Source organism: Anopheles maculipalpis, chromosome 3RL (assembly GCF_943734695.1).
Source record: "Anopheles maculipalpis chromosome 3RL, idAnoMacuDA_375_x, whole genome shotgun sequence".
Lineage (NCBI taxonomy): Eukaryota > Metazoa > Arthropoda > Insecta > Diptera > Culicidae > Anopheles > Anopheles maculipalpis.
Genome location: NC_064872.1, coordinates 13,382,242 through 13,405,369, shown reverse-complemented (window position 1 = coordinate 13,405,369; position 23,128 = coordinate 13,382,242). Strand labels below are relative to the sequence as shown.

General features: G+C 44.1%; 3 protein-coding genes across 8 annotated transcripts in view; 2 read left to right on the top strand and 1 right to left on the bottom strand.

The window, feature by feature from the left end:
- Window positions 1-23,128, top strand: part of LOC126564970 (D-3-phosphoglycerate dehydrogenase) — a 483,268-nt gene that overhangs the window by 43,947 nt on the left and 416,193 nt on the right. The window lies entirely within an intron of this gene.
- LOC126565418 (proteasome subunit beta type-2) overlaps window positions 1-23,128 on the bottom strand; it is a 549,154-nt gene that overhangs the window by 316,437 nt on the left and 209,589 nt on the right. Inside the window, exon 3 of one of the 6 annotated variants that reach the window (XM_050222599.1) lies at window positions 9,343-9,353. The exons of the other annotated variants lie outside the window; for them this stretch is intronic. The gene's annotated coding sequence lies outside the window, so the exon portion shown is untranslated. Of the gene's footprint in view, window positions 1-9,342; window positions 9,354-23,128 lie in introns of those variants that run through there. 6 annotated transcript variants of the gene reach the window in all.
- The window catches only part of LOC126563976 (uncharacterized), a 333,716-nt gene that overhangs the window by 181,508 nt on the left and 129,080 nt on the right, over window positions 1-23,128 (top strand). The gene's annotated exons all lie outside the window — the stretch shown is intronic.

Here is a 23,128-nt window from a genome sequence, read left to right as displayed (position 1 = left end):
TGGCCACACTTTTCACTTGTTCGCATACAACTTGTTAGCTGAAATTTCAATTTCCCATCTCACCCCTAACATAGCAAGGCAGACAAGCACCATGCAGCAGCCAATTCCGTCAGCCAATCTGCTCTTTCACCGGCTGGGGGCTGTAGAAGATTCGGGAAGCAGCTCAGCGCTACACACCACCGAAAATGCCACACCCGCAAGGCATCTCGCAGCCGCCGCAATCAAAATGCCATGATCTTGGCAACATATTATTCGACCAACCTCGGCAGCAGCAGCCATCCTCAACCATTTCTTTCCGGGATGGGGGATGGGTTTTTGGTTGCTGTCCTCCTTCCTTGCTCGCAAAAAAGCAAAACCCACGCCCCGTGCAAAGCACCCTCAGGCATAGAAAAAGAGCAGCATCACCATCCGAAACCGAAGTGAAAAGAAGAAGTCTCAAACGTGGCTCTTTCCGCTTCCTGCGGCTGCTCTGTTTGGTTCAATTCACAAGTTTTTCTCTTAGCGGGAAAATGCTTCCCTTTCCAGAGGTAGAACGAAAACGATGACGAAGGGTCGCTCATCAACGGGCGATGCTACTAAAGGAGGATGACAGGAGGGGTGTGCGAATCCTTTTGCGTTTTGTGCCGCAAAGTGGCAACGAAACGTTTGGCTGCCAGGGTTCGCGGGGCGTGAACTTCGGGGTGGAAGGAATATAAATGACTCAGAACCGAAAGACGACGACGAGCTAAATGCGCTCGCTGTTCCGTTTATGGGCAAAGAAAGGGGAAGAAGCTGAGAGGGATGAAAAGAGGAGGAAGGTTAGAGGGGAGGGAGCTAGAGCTGTGGTAGTGATAATATATTTTCCACGCTCCCGAGCAAACGGTTTGCATTCGGTCGGTGGCTTCCCTGAATTGCGTGCCGGAAGGAAAAGACTGCCAGCCAGAGCCCGCCACACTCGTTCGCCCTCTGTTCACAGCGCAAAGCGGGCTGCAGGATAACGCAGCCGGTGGACGGAAAACGGGACACTTTCTTCACTTTATTATTATTATCATCATCCGTGCAGGAAACCGTCGAGACCGAGCTCTCTCGGTACCACCTCTGGACCGAGATCGGGTCGGTTGCTCGAGCAAACAAAAAAAAAAACAGGGAACGTTTTCCATCGGAGCGTACGAGATTGGGTAGGGTTGGGAGAGAATTAGAAAATGTTGGCAGCGTGCTTTTTTCATGTGCCCGACACTACTGAAAGCAAGCCGTGGGGGGCAGCACACAGGGTGGCGCTTGGAATCGTTGGTTCGATGGTGAAAAGTGTAGATGCAGAAAATAACAAGAAAGAAAAAATCGCCAAAGCACAGACAGGCGGGATAATTGGTTGGCGATGGAAATTGAAGCAAAACAAGCGTCAACTCGATTCGCAGCACCGTGAGCTCGTGGCAAACAGCACTCGAGCAACGTCACTCCCTTCGGCAAGCAACAAGCATCAGTCAAAGGTGGAATCAGAAAGGGGAGGCGAGGTGGGAAACTTTTTCTGCATGCTCTTTTTGTTTTTTTTTGTTGGTGAGTCGTTAGCACCTTTCAACGCGTGCGATTCAACGAGGCGCACTGTGGAGATCGCTGTGGACATATGGTGAGGTACCAAGAATTATTATTAATTGTAGGACGATCGATGGTGAAATCGGGAAACGTGTTTGGAATGTAATTTTTTTTAATATGCCCGTGTAAGGAGTTCTACCTTGTGTAAGTTAGTGTAAGTAATCCTAGTAATTCATGACCTTGATTTTTGACTATTCCAGTAATAGGGACTGGTGCTTGTCCATCCCTACCTTCGAGGTACCAATCTTGGGAGGTCTGTCTGGAAATCTAAAAAAAACTGCTATGATACCGCTTTCTCCGTGTGGACGCTCACGTAGAATTTTTATTTTTTTATTATACCTCTTATCTTTTAGTGTTTGATCAAAAATATTTGTATTTAGGAGAAATATTTATCCATTTAAGATCGCCGATTCAGACCATGTTAAGAACGCCTGTGAGAAAACCTCACGAATGTTCGTCTTCGTTGTACAGTTTGTTTTCTTTCCCGAAAATGAGAAGAATTTGTGACGGTTGTGAAATAAATGCGTCTCGTTCAAATGTCCGTTTGCTACTGTGTATTCAATTGTCATGGGTTCATTACATAATTCATTTGTTAGTTCATTTCGTTATCCTTATTTATGCCTAAGAGTTCATTTCTTACCTATCTCAAACTCAGTTCTAATTTCGAATTCGTGCGAATAAATTTCAAATGTTGTTCAATTCCCAACAACGCCTTAAGACATTCTATAACAATTGCGGCATTTAATTTTACAGCTACTAACGCAGGCCAGTTGGGTGGCCCGATGGTATAATCGATATCGGCGCCGGTCTTCAATTCAAACGGCAGGATCGGGGTTCAAATCCCTTCCGTACCGTCCCCCGATAGTTGAGGACTGACTATCTAACTACGTGGTAGCGGCCAGTCTAGTAAGCCATTCGATGGCCGGCATGACCTTAGAGGTCGTGGGGGCATCGCTTTATTCAGATTTCATCAATTAATTTTCAGTCACTCGCAAGATAACAAATTTCTAAAGCTTTTCACATATTTTGGCATGGTTGTGCCTAAAATAAATATATATATAATAGCTATTGAAAAAAGACGTTCAACATTGATCAATTTTTGGTACCAACAATTTAATAAAGCAAATGTTCTTGATTATTTCATCATCAATTCAACCCCGCAGATGCATTCTGGTTTGAAAAACAACCAAAAAAAACACACATTCACACATAAACTTATTTCCACGAGACACACGGCCATGAAATCATGAAATTGCATCTTGACCTGCATCGTTCCGCACATGGTTCAGATTTCCCGCATCCGTCCAGGCACCGTCGTGCCTGCACAGAGTTTGCTGACTTGTCGAGCTGGAGCGTAAATGTGCTCACGCTCTTACGGACACCGCGTGGCAATTGAAACAGTCAACACCTCCCCCACCGTCGTGTTTGGTTGGCAAAATATAAGCCCCTTGCGTGGTCACACCCACACACGGTACCCGCTTGGGATGCGCGAGAATAAAAACGTACACGCCGCCATTCCACGCAAAATGGGATTATGATCCTTCCCAGTGGATCCTTTCTTGGTGGATAATGCAGAGGAAGGTGTAAGCGTGGGCAGGGGAAGAAGGCGCAAAAGTTTTCCATTTTGTGCCTGTGTGGGTGTCGCAGTTCTGTTCGGGAGGTGAAGAATTGGGGGATAAAAATAAGGAAAAACGCCAAAGAAAGACTCGCCATTGAATGAGCAAACGGAACGCGTTGAGGCAAATGCTAAAACACACTTCGGGTGCTCTTAACCATTTTGATGGTTGAAAAGTTTCTGTTGGCAATCATTTAAAGGTAACACTAGTCCAAAAAGTATTTGTTTTTAAGTTTAACATGATGACACCAAAATTATACATTCAAAACGGAAGCCGTCAGGATTTTTTGTAGCAAATTTCTGCTAAACACTTTTCATACTACGTATAGCGTTACATGCGGCGCAATTTTTTCCCCCATTTCCATCAGCAACTTACGCGTACTGTGCAATTGAAACCATTTCACCCTCAAAACACGGAGAAAAAAACACTTCACCACATCGAGCACATTTTTTAGCCCTACAGGTATTCGACACTCACCTTTTTTCCGTATCTTTTCGTAGCGCTAAGTGCGTGCTTGTGTATTTTTGTGCAGCCAGCCAAGGTATTTCAATCGCGCGAATTCCGAGGTTGGATTGAAGCGTCGGCTGGGTGATGCGCGTGCTAATGTTATTATCAATTTATGATGGAAACCTACCGTACACACGCATCATTGGAATGAGTTATGATGAGTTTTACGCAGGCATCCAGCCAAGGGTTTAATGGACACATTCGATCTCCACTCAATGGAAGCTGCATAGGGTTATTGATTATTGATGCATGCCATTTGTGATTGCAATACTGGAAAAAATGTTGCTAATATTATTAATGTCCAGAAGTGGGATTCTAGTTTTACCCTAATGAGTTATAGTAAATTTTATCTCACTGTCTACCATAAAATTCCACTAAACATTTACTAAAAACTGTCTGTCTTTTAACCGTTCTCAGCTTGTCTTAAATTTCTATTGAAAATAAGCCATTTTTGCCTAAAACATTTACTGAAAGCTAAGCCATGAATCAACATACATTACAAAGTATGAGTGAATAATCCTAAGAGCATCAACGTCTAAAAATGTCAAAAATATCATGAAGTTTGTTTGATTTTAAATGCATTGCAGCACATGAATTTCAGGTTTTTGGCATGGGTCCCAAAGGCCTTCACATTGGTTTTAACACACTTTTTTTGCTCTCAACTCAGTTGTGAGGTCAGGTTGGTGCAAAACCAGGAGACACACTGGTTTTGCACTTGTTTTATTTTTTTGCTAACAGGCATTAAACAAGGCACGTATCGCTGTGGTTAAAACATCTGAATTTGTTGTTCCTGTTGCTTGAAGCTACGTGACACGTTGAACCGTTCGTTAGCATGCGCTGGTGTGGTGTTTTAAATATTTAGAACTTATTTACATTAAACTCCATTGGATTGTTTTACACTTTACTTATATTAAAATATTATATTGTATTAGTTTTCCCTACTCTTTGGCTAATTACCGAATAGAAACGAGTTTCTTTAATTGATTTTATTTGATTCTCTTGTCCACTCAGCTCGTACAGTCCTCCGCTTGCTGAAGAGAATCACATGGGACTTAGAAGACCCCTTGTGCATCAAAGTGCTCTTCCTCGTCGCTTTTCAGCTCGTGACTGGAGTACTGTAGTCAATAGTCTGGTTTTTCACTGCTAGAATACACATCGATCGTGTAGAACGGATCCAGAGTCTTTCACCTGGTTTTTGTTTTCCGTAAATATCTTGGTGTATATTCCTCTGCCTTACACGATTATTTGTCCAGGTGTCGTGCCTTGGGTTAGGAAATATTGGAAGATCGTCGCTTGTTCGCCCAATCCTCTCTCGTTACTGCCCGCTTATTGGACTGTACCGATGCTCCCAATCTTCTGTCAGCAATCTCTTGGTATACTGCTAACAGTTCCTTTCGTATGCGTCACTTTTTTAAAAATTCCGTCAAAGCGTACGGCAGTCGGCCGTAACAGTTTACTATTACGTGCCATGCGGCTGTTTAATTCATCGTAGCTTCTCTCTGCATACTCTTAGGTTAGTCTTTAAGCACAGTTATTAAGCCTAAAGTTGTTAAAAGTAATATTAAGTTTAGTTTGTATAGCATGTAAGCAAAGCAGAAAATAATAATATAATAATAATACGAATTGAAAAAAAGACAACAGGTAATATTTATTGAAAACTTAATGAAATAGTGTCCTCTGCCCTTCCCGTAGCCACTATCAAAGCACTCCTCATATCAGTGATTGTTTTTGTTTTTGTTGATAGTAACGTGAGCCTTGAACACTTGCTCACGTGCACCAAAACAAGAGCTCGCACAGAACCCCGAGGGAACTCATTCGCACGAACTGTGTGAGAAAGTGAGCCAGCAACCCGAGCATAAAATAAAGAATAACTGCTTTCCCAGCAGTCTTCAAGTCTCCAAAGTATTGTGCGGGGTATGAGCTGCTGATCTCGCTGTTCGGGAGTCTTTTTTCGACAGCTGCAACAAAAACACTCGTACGTTTATGTGACACAACCCGATTCTCTTAACCTTGCTGTAGGAAACTTTACCAAACGTCCAAGAGAAATACAACACTGGCAAACGCTTCTAAATCCCCCAAAACTATCCGCCAACTTAAGGACGTTCTCCCTCCTCCCTTTTCTATACTTGCCGAGGTCGGCCGCATAACGTCTTGAAATCGACCTTTCGTGAAACCACAGATCTCGTCTGCTGAAATGTAGAAAGCGAAGAAAACTACCCCTCAGGGATTTCGGAAGGGGACCGTCATCGGTGTTTCCGGTTGCTAAAACTCGTGCCAAAGTTCTTGCAGACGGACCAAACGGGACGCAAGGGGTAAAAGGGGCTGTGTACGATGGTGACGACAACGACGACCATGCCTAATGGGTGCCAAAGTTCAGCCCAAGAGCATGGTCCGAGCAAAACGGAAACCTCAACACCGTGCACCGTACACTCTACCCCCGGAAAGAACTTTTCACCGGCCAAGCAACAGCAACAGTACCGGAATGGAAAGGTAGACAGAGCAGAAATATAGACGCAACTTCACCGAGGGATCGGGGGGAAACTTTTCGATTCCGCTTCATCTTTTCTGCCGGTGGTAAGGTAAAACGGATCGAGGCTGAAGAAGGTTGAGATGAGAAAGGAAAACGGCCACATTTTCCGGACCGGCTATAAACTACGGACTTTCGGTAGTCGCTTTTTGCCGGTGGGCTGACAAGGTTTGCCGGGGAGACGATACGACGAAGCAGGCGATAGACGCAAGGCAAAAAGGGCTGCAAAAGAGCCACTGAAATGTTGCCGATTCTAAATTGAGAAACGAACCTACAGACGTACAACCTGGACCCTTCCATGGTTCAACTTTTCCACCACGAACGAATCCTGGCAAGTTGGTGGCAACAACAACGAAAAAAAAAATCCTCCAAATCTGCACGTTGGAGTTCGCAATTTTCCTCTGTGTAAAATGCAGGACGTGTGCGAGAGTGGTTGAGTTTTCCTTTTGCAGCATAGTTCTGTTTTTTAGTGTCCTGTTCCTTATTACCTAGCAAAACACTGCACCGAACGAGCGTGCCTCCTCTGCCGGAAAGTATGAGTGCAATCGTCACAGTTTCACAGATACGGAGCTACTGTGCTTTGTGTTTTTCGTTTTTCCTCTGTGTCTCAAAAGTGTATTGCAAATATTGGGTCTGGGGATGGTTGCAAAGATGATGATTGGATTTTTTCTCGTCGCTCACCTTTCCCCCGTGGGAGTTGTGGGCTGATTCTGGTTGGTAATGAAAAATTGTACAACCTTTGTTTTTTTTAAGCAGTTGGAAGTTACACCAAAGTGAAGAAAAATCCGTTCTATCTTTACCAGAGCATTGCGAGTCCTTTTTTTCGCTGAATATTATTTTTTAATTCAAGTTTTCGTGGCAAGTACGCGTTTTCTTCACAACTCCTTCAGTGTTGTGAAGAGAATTCTCAAAAAGTAATTCTTTTATGGCAATTTTTTCACATCAAAATCCAATCGTCCAAGGCGGTGGTTCAGCAGGGGGCATGAAGACTAATGTCACATACACACACTCACACACAGGAAAAAAAGTGTCTTCCCAGTTTCTCAGCAAAGGTCGGGCAAGCGACAGAGCTACAACTTATTTTATCGAGTCAGCGTTCGTTCTACTTGTGACTTTTGTCTGTTGAGTGGAAAATTGTCGCAGCGTGGTGAAATGAGCATTATGGTTCTTCCATAACTGAACGAAGTAAGGGAGGGAAAGAGTGTCTTTTCCGCTAACAGACAGCAACATGTAGCTTCAGCAAGAGGAGGAGAAGTTCAAGAAGGAAGCGTTTTCCTATGCCAATTACCAAACGGAAGCATTAGGGAATCTTTAATCCGGTTTGAAAGTTACTTTTCATCAAACAAGTCACATTTCATGCTCTTGAAATATGTCTAGTTTTATAAAATATTGAACGGATGGTTTGCCATTTAAGATAAGCCAATACTAGCAAATAAATTCTGAAAATGTACTGGGTGTTGATCCTAAAGCGATCACCCTGGAAATATTATTCAATTACGGGCTAAATAACAGTAAAGAAAACTATAAATGGAAGGCCAAAATATTTTAATTTTAGCTCGGAAAATGTTAAATTTACTAAGAAGGATCGCATTACAACGCTCATTTTGGGACAAGTTAAAGATTAATGGATCTTGTATTATAATGGTATCGATTTACAGGTGGCGAAATCCATTGTCCACCCTTAACCCCAGAGCCATTGAACTTTTCTACGTCGAAAATTATCCAAAATTAGGTCCTGAAGTGTGAAAACTGACACCATTGTTCCTTTTTAACACCGTTGTGCTCTGACGAATTAAGACAATCCAGAATGACATCTTCCTGGCATGCCCCATATTCTAGTTGTCAATCTGTTTCGAGGAAATGACCTAAGGCTATTTCCAATCGTCGACAGGATCGACTGATTCACTCCCTTTTCGCGAAGCATAAGTACAAAATGTCCTTCCTCACAGTTTCTAAACAGGATCGTGGATAGCTACATCATTTACCCAGGACGCTTGGCCGTAAAGGACTTTCGGAAGTATCAGTGTGCGATATATCGAGCATGTTGTTGTGTTTTATTGAAAGTTTATAGAAGAAGGATCTTGATTCTTGATCCGGAAGATGTTGTGAAGTTCGTAGTATACACGATTCCCTCAAACAATCTCTCTCCAGATTTCAAACCCTATATTATAATCAAAAGCAACGATCGTCAGAATCAATGAGAACTTTTCTACAACATTGAGAATGTTTCCATCAACAATTCTTCTCAAAATAGCAGTGTCGTTGCGAGAATCTTCTGCAAGTAAGTACATTGTTTTCGTCGAATAAAACCTCCAAACTTATTGATGAGCCTAGCTTCATACATCCGATGATCTTGGTGTCGGTCGCAAAGCCAAAAAATTGGAAAGATAGGATGAAGAAAATGTGGCACGATGAACATGATCCTCAAATACATAAAATTCTCAGAAATTATATACAAAATTTCGAGTGTGACAAAATTCATCTAGAGAACATTGAATAAAACAATTAAATTTTAATAATTAATCTTTCCATCAACTCGCAATTAAATTTTTACGCACCTGATTTATTAAATACAATTTTACAACACTTTACTGTATTCTGTATTCTTTACTGTACCTCCATACAACACATTGCTCATCACACAGCCTTTTTTGTGGCCCTTGCGGCACCCTATCCCACCAACCATTGTCCATCGTTTGTGTGATGTGACCACCAATCGAAATTAAACAACAACCGGAAAAGAGCAACCAAAAAAGAAAACAACAGCTTCCCGCATCTACATCCTATCGATCTCCGGTCACACCAGTCGCCCCCCAGATCACACCATCAGGCAGCTACGGTTCAACTTTCCGAATCGTAAAATAGCGTCGATCGGAAATTTGCATTTGCCTACCGACGACGCCTCGCTTTCTACCCAAAGGCGCACACCCTACTCTACCCCAGCCCAGCGGAAAAACTGGTAATAAAATGTGGCTCAATCTCCCACACCAGCACCAGCCATCCATCCACCGACCGAACGCTGGTAAATAGTAGCAAACGAGCAGCTAGCGGACGGAACCTTCTGCCACAAAAATGAATCGGAATGAAGCCACTACTCCACCAATATGTGTGTGTGTGTGTGTTTGTGTTTGTGTGTGCCGGCGCTCTGGATGAGTCGTCCTCGGAGTGGCTCGTGCGGATGGAAACGTTCCGTTCGGAAACGTTTCGATAAAAAGGACCTATCTTCCAATTTTACCTCACCGTCCGTGTGCAGGATCCGTCCTAGCCTTCGACCTCGCGTTCTCACATATTGAACTCGGTACGGTTTTATACTTCGTTTTTCTTTTTTTGTTATTTTGCAACCATTCGAACCCGACGGGACGATACCGTCCGTTCATCCGTTCGTCAATCGAACTCCACTGCACCACCCGCCCCGTCCTCCCGCCACGCGACCAACAGTACCGCAGGGAGATCGTAAAAAGGAATGAAATGTTATGACCCGTTCCTTGTTGTGCCTCGCGGGAACCAGTGGCCCAGGGAAAAACTCGGTCGTGCCGGACCGGAGTTGTGCGGCGAGAGCATGATGACCGAGCATTATTTCCTTCAGCATCGGCCACTTACGACTTGAGCCACTCTGTACGGGGCGCGGACGAGACAGTCAAGACGGGGGAAATGGAACGAGGGGGACATATAAAAATAACTTCAACCCTTGGCAACCCGGTGAAAGCATCCATGCGGCAGTCGGTCGGGACGGAATCCACAGCCACACGGCGTCTCGCCCTGCCCGATGGGTCGGGGGAAAAAGGGCAAAGGCACGACCCTTCAACCTTTGTTTCACCCAGTCACTCCCCCTCCCCAAATACCGGTGCGGAGTCACTCGACCGTCCGAATGAAGGATGATATGTCCGGACCGGTCACAGATCTCCCACAACTCGACATCTCCCCTGACAATCGACAATCCAACCGTGAAAGCCGTCAAGTGTGTGGAGCAGGATTAAAAGGAACCAGACGGTGGCCTGAGGAGTGTTGGCGAAGGCGAGGATGTCTGTGTGGGTGTGTGTGTGCTCTGAGTGGGCAGAAACGTTCTTCATCCAACATCCGGAGGGAGTTTAAGGGTTGGACCTTCACTACCGGTGTTTATGCACCTCTCTTCGTTGCCTGTCCCGTTCGTCCAGAGCACTGTGGCACTGTTTTTCTTTCTGACTCAGGCTTTTTTTTCTTGTTTGGCTTTGTTTTGTTATTTGCCAACGAGGACGAGCGCGTTTGGGGATTTATCCGTCCGCCAGAGCGCAACGGAACAGGTTGAGCTGGGTTTTCCCATCACTCCCAGTGGCTGTGGATTTTGGGCTGTTGGCCAAAAATCATGTCCTGACCCGCTTTTGCTCGGTTCCACCCGTTTCGGCTATCGCTTCTTTCTGCCTTGATCTGTCCGCACGATGTAGGACAATGAGCTGTGCACATTTTGTGAGGCGAATGCCTGCACAACAACCACACACCAGCAGGCGTTTGAGGTGCCGAAATGGACGATTGATGAACGATGGTGCAGTGTGCATGCCAGGCAGCATGGACATGGTTTAGGATTGGGTGTTTCCCATCAAGGTGGATGGGTTGTGATGGAGTTCGATATAACGTAGAAATTTAAGAGATGGAGCCGAAAGAGCTGCCTCTTTGCGAAATATTTGTAGTGTATTTCAACAAATCACCTTTTTCATTCAACAAAAGAATACTTTAAATTCTGCACTTTCAAATCAATTATTAATACGAAAATATTATTTTTAATTTGAAGAAAATGTTCAGAGAAACGTTTAGAAACAATCGAATTCGCACCTTAATAGATTTATTCAACTTCAAGTAGATAAAATTATTTCAGAAAATATTCAGCAAACTGCCTCCCTTTTTCATTTAGAAAGCATCATTTACCTTCATCTGTCCCCTCAGTACGCTCATAACTCACAATGTTCGGGAAAGTCTTAAGCTTGCCCCATTTGCACCAACTGTTCCGAGTCCACCAGTTTCATTTTTATCAATTAAGGCGATACGGTACGGTACTATCGGCATAGGTAAACCGGAACATTAAGTAGGAGAAATGTTTGCTGCTAGTTAGGGATTAATGTTCGTGCTGCATCATTTCCATGCTCCAAACGAGCCATGATAGCTCATTAACACTGTTAGTTGGAAGGGTGATGTTTAGTGGAATAAAATGAAATAGTCTCCTGTAAAAGATATCTACATTAGTTTTTATTAATGATGTTTTGTGTGTTGACCTTTCTTTAATAATACACGCTTAGTTGGGCAAATAATAGTATAAATCCTAAATGTGTATAAAAACTATTATGAACAATTTTTTGTAGTATTGAAAATGATGAGAGGATGTTTCTCAAATTGAACCCTAACAGGGACCAATACAATAAAACTGACGTTACCAATGGTATCGTTAACGACAACTTTGACAGCTATGTGGTTCATTCAATCGATCCTAAATCCTTATTGTTAAAAAGCCCAGGGCGAACCAAGGGTGTAAGTGGTCTTTACACAGCACAACCGGGGTTCAAATATCATCCTCCCCTAGTGAGAACTGACTATCCATCTATGTATTATCAGCAAGTCTAGTAAGCCAATCGATGATCGGCGTGACCTACGATGTCGTCCAAGCCAAGCAGAAAAAGGCTTTCTAACACGATTAGGTATATAAAATTCAAATGATTAGTGTTTTCCAGTGATAGAGGTGCCACCCGCGACGATCTTCACACGACAGCATCGAGATTCAAACACCAATGCGGGCTGTTTCGCTGTAATGGTGACTTTCACTGTCCAAATATCGGATAACGGTGTTATCAATAATATAGCCGACGTGGCCTAGTAGTGACGTTTACCGCCGTTTGGTGAACCGATTACAAGAAGGTGTGATCGAATCAAAAACTCGCGCGCAGTTTCTTTTGCGTTGCCAGATCTTCTTGGATCAGTCGGATAGGCTTATTTCCTGGATCGATCAGGAACAGTTCCTATCCGTGGTTCCTAGTATCGGCTGGCTACTCTTTGGGGGCGACGGGCGTCAACAGCTTCGCTAAGGTCAAACGGGATAACCTTTTTTCCTAGACCTGCCCGCTAAAGTGTTTAGTCATATGACCAAAGGTCGGCTAGCGACGATTTCCCCTAATTCTTACTACAGGAAGTGGGGATGCACTAGTAGAGTGTGGGACCAACATCCGGAACGAAGTCAAGGGGGAAACTTGTCCCGGAACTCAGGCTTGCCGGGCGACATCCACTTTGCCAAGTCAGGCGTGGTAACCTTTTCTCCTGGATTAGCCAGCGACGGAAGCGCAGCCAACGCGATTTCCCCTCATTCTTCCGACAGAGTGGTGAGGGTTCCCTACCACCATGCCTACTTCCAGGGAAGGCAAAGAGGAAAGAACTTACCAGTTCCTGAAAGTCCAGTTTCAGAAGTACAAAAGTCTGTTAATTCAAAAACGCGCACCGCTTATGCTGCGTTGACGTTATGCCATAATGTAAAGAATAGCCGCTGGAGCGATCGCGCATCGCTTATACTGGACCGTAGGTTCGTCTGATCATACCAGTTCTTGATTATGTTCGCCCTGGCTTTATTGCACGTCTGTGCTAAGCGGCAAATCAAACACTGGAAAGTTAATAATATTTTTATGCCGTCAGACTTATTCGAGTGCCGAATTTATTCGACACCGCGTTGTGACGATGAGTTTTGATTTCACAATGCAATAATTTTTCTTTAAGCCTTGATATTCGCTGTCGCGTTCGCAACACACAGGATTTTTATCAAATTTATTCTATATGATTGAACGAGCTATTCTTTCGCTAGTACTTATAACAGCTTAGCCAAATCTGTCACGAGCTAAATTGTGATTGTTCTGAAATGGTAGTCCAAGGTTGATTTTTCTGTGTAAATTTCTTGACGCGACCAACCCATTGGAGCTTGATAACCATGGTGCGCTGCTAGGTAAATGTGTTTGTAATTGCAATCGTCCTCTTTAATCCTTGCAGAAATCCCCTAAATTCCCACTAAGATTTCTCACTATTAAGCTACACTAATAAGAAAAAAGGTAGATCAATAATTCACAAGCACCCAACATTGACTGCTGGTATTTACTATCTTGCACGTAAGATAATTGCTAATTAAATACTGTGGATTCATTCGACGAAAATGAATACGCGATACATTCTACGACCAAAACGAAACGCATGTCCCCACTCATGTCTTCTCTTAACCCGAAATTACCACATAAAAACACGTTTCACCTCCAACAACCAATATAGAGCAGCATTTTCCTCTGCAATTGATCCTTTCACTACTCGGAAACGTTCATTGCACACTTGAGCAAACGAAAAAAGAAAACCGGAACGATTCTATTTCATACGCTTCACCAGCTTCACCGGCCCAAACCGACGAGAAAAAAAGGCGCACTCAGTGTTCGTGCTGTGGACGCTGGTGGATGGGAATTTTTTACGAGTGCACGCCTCACCACCGCCTAGCCCCAAGAGACACAATGATGATGATGGGAAGATGAGCATAATGTTGCCTCTAGCGAAGGTTCGTCGCTGGACGACGGTTCGCACGATTTGCATTTGGGGGAGCAGCAAAAATGAGAAACCCCGAAAGCAAACCAGCTGCTCGATAGCGAATGAGAAGTGTTTTGCGCTCTCCTAGTGCTTTCCATTTTCGGGTGCCGAAAATGGTACCGCCACTCGGTATGGCTTTTTATTCTTTGAAGGAATACCGAAAGGATACTTTCCGGCCACTTTATGCTGTAACACATCTTAAGTGCAACTCTCGTGGTTGTGAATCTCCATTGTACTTCGATGACTGCTACTCGTGCCGTCCGCAAGGTAAACTGTGGGAAATGCAATAAATTATCATCATAAGAAGGAAACTGTTCGAATTTGAGGAAATTTTAAGGCAAGGATTTAAACTTTTACACCTCATTCGAAGCTTTTATTTTTATAATAAATAACTGCAATTGCACATTTCTCAAAGCATTGCTAGACTACTATGTAATTTCACAAGCTGGATTCGTCAAATCAAACTTAAAGTGTGCTCGCAAGAAAACCCTCGCATCTCAACCTCCCCGACTCGCGACCCGCGTTTTAGAGAGCTTCATTTAAAAGTGCTCATATCACAGTTCGAAATTCATTTTTGCCGTTGCATGCACTTTGGCCGCTTCCAGCACGCTACCATGCCAACGCATTCGTCAAGGTTCACCCTCAAGCGCAGCGATGCAGATGATGACAATATTGGCAAAGTTGTGCATATTTCCAGCTTGAGCCGCATCAACCGACATCTCCTTGCTCGGGGCACGGCACGATGCCCTGGTGTGCAAATGCACGCCGCCACTACGCCAAATATCGACGCTGGTAAGAATACACCCGGTGATGTACGGAAGCCAACCATACTGCATCACGAGCTACACGAGGACGGCAATCGAGTCTTACCCACACTGCCATCGCTGCCGATGCTGGAAGACGACAAAGTTAAGTGCATAAATAAACCAACCATCATCCGGGGACTGGTTGTTCGTTGGGGATGTGTTGGGGCAAGGGAGACGGGTACGGGAGACGAATCGCGAACACATTGACAACTGCCAACCTTGGACCCGGCTTTCCGTGGCTTTCGAGCGACCCTTCCCCGCATGTTCATTTTTCCGGGTCGTTCATCGTGCCGCTTGAAACGAAAACGATGCAATTTGGAGATGCTTGTGCCAAAGTTTGGCCGGACCCATACAACCGAACCGATTTGGTGACGGTAGTCGTGCTGGATAGTGAACCGGACCGAAGCGCTGACTTTCAATCGTCTGCTGGAAGCAAGGATTGTCACTATCGGAAATTAGCCAGCTGTTACGCTATATCTATGCTCATTGGTTCTCAGCTGGAGTAAGCCTCGTTCTCGCGTTAGTTTTAGCGTACAGCTCAACTGAATGTTTGAAATCTAGTCTTGCCTACTTTTGAAGTACACTTTGAGAATTATTTTATGGAATGACAAGGATCATAATTGCTCTAAATAGTTTTCCCCAATATTTTGTTTTTTTAATTAATATTGAAATTTGTGTAAAAGGCGATCTTCGTGTTTCGTCCCTAATTAATTAATATTTATAGATTTCATAGTGGGCGGCAGTGGCGCCTATCTTCACACGACTGGACCTGGTTTCAAATTCTAGTCGGATCATTCCCCCGCAGTGCGGACCAACTATCACACTACGTGTTATCCGAAAGTCTCGTAAGTGAAGAAATAAAAAAAGTTTAATAAAAACACACGCAAATGCCTAGCCTCGGTACATCCTTACATCACATCGGATAGTTGTATCCTATAGAAACGCTATCCTAAAAGCTTTCCGCAGAGCAAACTAAACCTTTTTAATCTGAAAAACTCACACGACAGGTCCTGCATCAATACAGCTTTTTGTAAACAAAACCAAAAGTATCGAATTCCATAAATGGTAACTCCGAGACCAGGAGAGTCCCAAATAAAACGAAAGTCGAATACTTTGAAAAACTTCCTTCCTGATCGGTGACCAGATATCAGATCAAGCCGTCAATTCACGAAACGATCTGATGCTACTGAGAAGCTTGTACATTAAATCTACTTCCCATTTCCGATATGAATTCGTTCAAAGCATTCCAGACGTAGTATGTGAATATCATCACGATTTCCTCTTAATATTTCATTGCTACAATAAGTCCGTTATACTAGAAACAGGAACAGCCCTATGGATCATGTCAATAAGAGTCAAACACGAACAGCTAGTGAAAATCCTCACCGGCTGTTAAATAAAAACATTAGAAAAATGTAATGTAATTTGGAATTAAAAAAATCAGTCTGTCGGTCAGTTATGGAATTTTGAAATCGCTCCAAGGCCACAAAAACCATGCAAATATCCAAAAAAGTGTAGCAAAGCTCACACGTCCCGAGCACGCGGATTTGGCTGCGGACACGTGGATAACGAGACCAGCATAAAAATGCCTTCGAGCCAACCAGCAACGGATTGTTCTTCAGGTGTTAAGCACAAGACCAACCGATATCTAAGTATTCTCGTTTCAAATCCCCATCCACAAGTCTCAACTGCAGTGGCCGCATACCGCACACGGAAGCATGCCAGATGTATCTCACACTCCACACCGCGTATGCCATGCTACGGAACGGAGCAAAAACGCCAATGAGAAGTAAAGTTTTGGAAGTAAAGTTCGGAAGTAAACCCTGATGCTGCTACTACTGCAGGTTACGGTAGAAGCCCGTTCTCTCTCTCTCTCCCATTTCGTTGACTACAAACCCCGCGGGTCGTACCATGGTGCGGAAGTTAAAGTTTACCTACAACCCCGCATGTTGTTTCGCCCGTGGTCATAATCATTGCCACCGGAGTTTGGAGCTGCTTCCTGCAGCTGTGTGCTCGATGCTGCCAGACTGCCGACTTGCAATCGGAATGGCTCGATGGATGACTCCTGCCAGCACTGGTGACTGCATGGGGATTGAAGTGAGGGAGGGAAGGGATAATTTTCCAAAACTTATTCTCCTCACCCCATGCCGTTTCCCTTTCTACAATGACGAACCTCTGCTAGCATGCTGCTTCGTGTCGGGCGCATGGAAACGTGTCCCGAAGGAATGGCGCTCACGTTGTGCACATGGAACCTTCATGCTGTTTGGGTGATGTGTATTTCCCCAACTGCAGAGACCACCGACTAGTACCGTTGGGGTGTTGCTTGTTGGTGGCACGGTGGATGATCACTAGCACGGAACGGTTGCCCCAAGGAAGTGTAAAACTATTACTACGAACGTTGCATGGGATGCACGTGGCGAAATAAGGCTTGTGGAAGGATACGCAAAGAGCAAAATGAAAGCGAGGATACAGTTTTATAGAAAGAGCATAATTTAATAGGTTTTAGAACTCTTAGCGTATAGAAAATTTAAACTAAAAATAAAACACTACTACACTACACTACTGTGACATGTTGACATCAATCCACAAAATATACAATCAATCGAATACATACAAAATATCACAAAATTGTGTACAACGTTAAGCTGGATAACATTATTGTTTTGGAGTTACTACAAAGAATTAATCAATAAGTTAAGGTATCAAAAAGTTTAGTAAGACATTGAAGTGCGGCATGACCTCCTTACAAAGGTCGTTAAGCCAAAAAGAAGAGAAAGTCAGTCATATAAAAAAGATCACTCTTTCGCTACTTTGCTACACAGCTTTTTCGGTGGTTGCTTATCTGAGGCACTATCGGATATCGAATCCCAACTGGACCATTTCTCAGTAGCAAGCACTAGTTTTTTTTTTTTGGCTTGGCGACCCTTAAGGTCACACCGGCCACCGAATGCCTTATGGTCCAATTGAATGGTCAGTGCTCACTACGGACGTACGATCTTGCTGGGATTTGAACACTTGCCGTTTGAAGAGCGGCGTAGCCGTCGCCATTGCCACCGAGCCGTCCCAATGCACTAGGTGGTACAAATAAGTCTATTGAGCTTTTAAATAACAAGCCATTGCTACAAGGTCTTTATCAATAAAAATAAAAGCTCAAAATGATATGATAAGATTATAGAACCATTATTGAATGTAATTGAAACAATTTAAAATAGAATGATATAAAAAAAACTAATCTAAATGTAAAATTAAAATGGTATTTTAAAACATAAGAAAAATATTGTTTTTTTTGTGTTCATTTTTTATGAGTTTGTACGCTTGATAAAGAAAAATGTAAAATGTTGGCTCCCTGAAACATCGTTAAATACTGAAGAGCTGAACAACCTTCCCAATCTTCAACAAGCATTCTGTAAATGTTGCAACTTTACCGTGTCGATAGTGTGCAGTGCCGCGCACAACACAAAGGGAACAGTAAGGTGCACCTTACGGAACCCAGATTCGGCTAAAAACTCACGTCTGCATATCTGCATAGCTCGGTAGGATGAATCACCAACACCCAACCCGGTTTACCCACTCACCACAGCGTACCGGGGCCGTACTGCCGAAGGGAACGATTATGTATACATAAAGCAAAAAGGTCTGCAACAACCGTACACCTAAACCATATGCCTTACCATGGGCACGTCTGCACAACTCTCGGCCGTGAGTGGTCGTATCCTGCAGCATCATTGCAACGCTACCACAACTGTTCCACCGGCGATCAGAGTGTGGGCCTCATCCAGTGTTCCGTTTGGCGACCTTTTTACTCCGGGCTTCCTTTCACCACAAATCCCTAGCCGTCGGTGGCACATCCTCGAAGCCAAGATTCTCGAGTGAAAGAAAAACCCCTAACACTACACGCACACATACAGTCCTGGTAGTCCAAGCAGGGACGATGATGCCGTGTTTTTTTTTTTTTTGTCGTACCGCTCCGTGTGCGGTACACGTTCGAGATATTATCACCCCGAGACCCGGTGTCTGTGGGCCGAGCTTTAGACCGTTCCTGACCCAACCAGGTAAGCACGCGAACCGGTTGCCAGTAACCTTCACCGACAAAGGCACAGGCCCGTCCGCACGGCTGAGCAATCGGCAATCCCGGACCTACTGTCAGCCAGCCCCTAGACACACACCCCACCTCCGCCCTGGATCACAGCACGCCAACTAACAAGATACCCGTGGCGTGGTCGGACGGTTTCTATTTACGGTCACCTTTTCACCTTCTCGAAACAGTCATAGCATAACCTCACGGATGCCAACGGCATCCTACACACTACATCGCCTCCACCAGTACGGAAACACAGGAAGCGGCACCTTTACAAGCGTGTGCTGGAGGGACGCACATGGTTAGCAAACGTTTGCAACGGCAGCAAAGATCTTTTGCCGAACTTTCGTCCTGCCGAACGTGCAAACGATGTGGCATCTCTTTCTGTTTAACTCACTTTACTTTTCCGAGTGCCCGATGGTTGGCATAAATCTCGCTCTCGGGGCTGACCGGACCGGTGCTGGGTGAACAATGTTCGAGCGATTGGAAATTTACAGTGACGAGAAATATTTGTGGCAATCTTACTATTCAATGGATGATTATTGACCAATCAAAAGTAATTAAAAATACTCGATAAAGTTATTAGATTTGGTGACAGATTCACGAATGGAAATATGATAGACAAGTCTGAATACTGGACGATCATCACCTTACATTTTCAGGTTATCAGCTGGAGTACCAGTATGTCCTAGCTCCACGCTGTGACTATTTAGTTAAGGCCTTGGCTTCAACATCACCCATGATGAATCACTGCAAAACCCGTCATTCTCACATCCAACCCTCATTACTTATTTCCTCGTTATCTGTTTACGCTGCTTCCCGTCACCTACATGAGAGACCTCCACTTCACCTCCCTACTAGGCTGACGCGGTACGACCAGAATTATCCTTTTCTTAGAGCGCAAGTAGCATTTAACAACTCTCACGATCTATTAGACTACCATGTCTCTTTATCACTTTATCTTTCTCGTGCTTTCTCTTTCGTATGGTTCCCTCAATGTTAGTTTTAAGTTTCATACACCGTTAAGCCTTCAAGGTAGATATTTTTTTAAATAAATAAATGAATAAATAAATAAATAAATAAATAAATAAATAAATAAATAAATAAATAAATAAATAAATAAATAAATAAATAAATAATAATTATTCAAGCTTAAGATACTCCTCAAGAATATACAACATGTAATGGTGGCCGTCTACTCTAGACTTAATGTAGTTACTATTGCTGAAGATTCAGAACGAGCTACTGCTAATGAGATTGTTCTCTCTAATAATGCCGATTTGACCGCATGGATGGGATATACCACACTTCCTCTGCTAGCCTAACGGATGTCACGTAGTTGGATAATCAGTCCTCACTGCGGGGGAACGGTCTGGATTGGGAATTGAACCACGGTCCTGCCTTGTTAAGACCCAGGTCTCTATCCTCAAAACTCATAGGAGAAGTTGTGATCGTAACGGTGACGTCGAACTACAGTGAGCCTGTTGTATGAGCCTGTCACGCTTAAGGTGAGAAAATGCCGTGCTATCAGCAGTTAGCTGATTCCCCAAACAGGCGCGAGACTCAAGAATGAATGAATTACCATCAAATAATTTTTAACAATTTTAAAAACTCACTTCAAATGTCTAGGTGGAACTATATTAAAAGATATATTATTTTACTTTAACTCAAATTTTGAGTACGTCACAGTACGTCGTTTTGAGTAACGTCAAACATTACGAAGCTAAAACATACGTCCAACACTGTCCAATACCCACAGACAGTCCAACTGTACCGGGTCGCCTATGAAAAACGCCACAGGGTGTGTGAGATTCAACAATTTCCTATCTTTCCCACATATACTTTTCTGTACTCATACTGCCGGCTAGTTGCCCATTCCCATCAAAACCATCGAGTAGCCTCCGGGCAGCCTAAAGCTCGGGACCGGATCGTCGAAGCTAAAACTCCATTGCAGCGTTCAAGGTATCCTTCCCTCCCTTCAAAACCATCCCTGCTGAAGCTGCTGGGAGGAAAAGCAAAAAACTTTTGCCTCCTTTTCGCCAACCGAGCCAGGTTGGCTGACTGTCCCAAAAAAGGAACAGCCGTGCCCCGTGCCGAAAGCAAAACTCCACAAGAAGAACCCTAAAAGCACCTGACAAACAAACGCAAAAAAACGGAACCCCAGTTCCTTGACTGGAAGGGGGAATGGGGGGGAATGCGTTTCTTTCCTTATGATTCTTTTTTTTTTCTTTGCTCAACTACGATTTTCCATCCTTCCGCTTGTACTACTCCATTTGCCGGTGGACACCGAAAAAAAGGGAAAGGCAAAACAAATCAAACCCTCCGCTAGCTTTCCCACCGTACTAAGCCAGGACACTAAAACGTGCTACGGTCCGGATGAGACGACCTGGAGGAGACGATAATTCCTCCACCGGGGGAAGTTGCCGTCGTCGATTTTTCCAAGCTGCCCATCCGAGAGTGGGTGATGTGGAATGGGGATGGTGGAAAAATTGATCCCTTCTCGTGCGCTACCGAAAAACGGTACCGTGCAGTGGAAGGCAGGGATACCGAGTGGCGGAACTGCGGTAGAATCGTTAATCGTGGAACCCATACCAATGCTCGCGCCCTGATGCCGTGAGGCATCTCTCTTTCGCTCACTCTTTTCCCTCTTGCCCCGTCCTCGTTTCGTTTTCTTGCTATGCGTTGGGTCGCGTGGAAATCATCGGCATTCTCCCAATTTACGATAACGTGCCCGCGCGCATGGTCTAGCCTTGTGGTTGGTGAAGGTGGGTCAACCCTCCGTTGACGCGGCTCGATAACGGCACGAGCAGTACCATCAGCCACCACACGCACAGAATCACCAACATCAGCCACACACCAGCGGCAGAATCATCAACAGTAGCAGCAGCAGCAGCAGCAGCAAAAACCGAAAAGCCCTCGCGGCGTGAAACGTGTTTCGATATTTTATTATAGAATCATCATCATCATAGCGCGCGAGCGATTGCCTCACACTCCACAATCCAAACTCTGTCCGCCGTGGGGTGGGGTCGAGAGACAGGAGACGAAATTTGCCACCTACACTTGCCAACCGTTTGGGATCGTCCTTTGCCACGCTGGTGCGCACCTGTGCGCCGTTCGCAAAGGACGGCTGGAAAAACTGGAGCAGCCTGGAAACAGCAGCAGCAGGCAGCCCGTAACAAACGTTGTTGGCGGGAAAAAATGATAAAATGACGGGAAAAATATAACGCAAAACGCCCGCGACCTGCTCCCACACATTCGCGTTGGCAAGGGATGGGATGGTGATGAAAATGGTGCCAACGGTTTGCTTCACGTCACGTACCGCGCGCCACTCCACGGCTTCACGGCGGAGTCCTTGCCGGTGATGGTGCACACAGTCGCGCGAAGATGCGCACACAAAACCACACACGCCGAACGGGTGGCAGCAGCAGTAGCAGAAGGGTGTTTGTCGGGTGAGTGAGACGAACGAATGGGAAACTCACCGCAGGATCCAGGACGGTATCGAGTTGCCGGCTGTTACGGTTCGAGCATCAGTCAGGACCGGAACGGATAAGGGAGTGGACGGTATATGTGTATGTGTGTGTGTGAGTGTGGGGAATGGGACGAAAAAACGTACCGACCGTACTTCGAAGTACTTCTGAACGGATAGCAGAGTTTCAGTTGCCGCCAATTGGCACACTGGGAGTTTATGGCGCAGTCAAAAATTAAAGTGGGGTTTTCTTTATTAGTTGAATTTCTAATGCCAATTTCAATCAGCTTTTTACTCCTGCTAAATAATTAAAAGTTTTTAGTTGCATACTTCATACAATTTTTACTAAATTTTTCACAACGTTTATTTTATGAAAAGTCGGTAATCCTATCTATTTGTTTAATTTTTGTCCATGTGTTTTGTTTAGCGTTCAAGTAATAAGGCAAATCAATCAAACGACGCCGGAAAGATTACTCCCATTTATAGAAGTGCAGAAGTGCTCTCCTATGATTCAATGCTTGTGAAAAAGAATAACCGTCGATCATCTTGTTATCGACATTTTTAATCAGTTATTGAGGTAATATTTCCTCATAAAACAACCGAGGCAAAGTGCATTGATGAAAGAATAACTAAAAACATTGACATTTAAGACGCTGGTCGTGATGCTAACAGGTCCATTAGCTTAAAGTTTCTTATTAGTATAACGCGAATAGTTTAGTTGCATTATATTTATAACAATATATTATTCAATTTTGTAAAAGTCCAGCAATCCGCTTATCCGTTTGGTCTGACAATTATTAATGAAAGGGAGTCGATAATTTGTAATTTTCGTTGTAATCAATTTGATTATTCAATGCATCCATTAAGATTGAAAAATATTGTCGTTTCCTTTAAGAAATAAACATTTTAACGAGGTACATAAATTTATGTTTAAACGCTTATATTAAAGCTCATTCACCAGCTATTTTGAAAAGTTCGCACTGTACATAC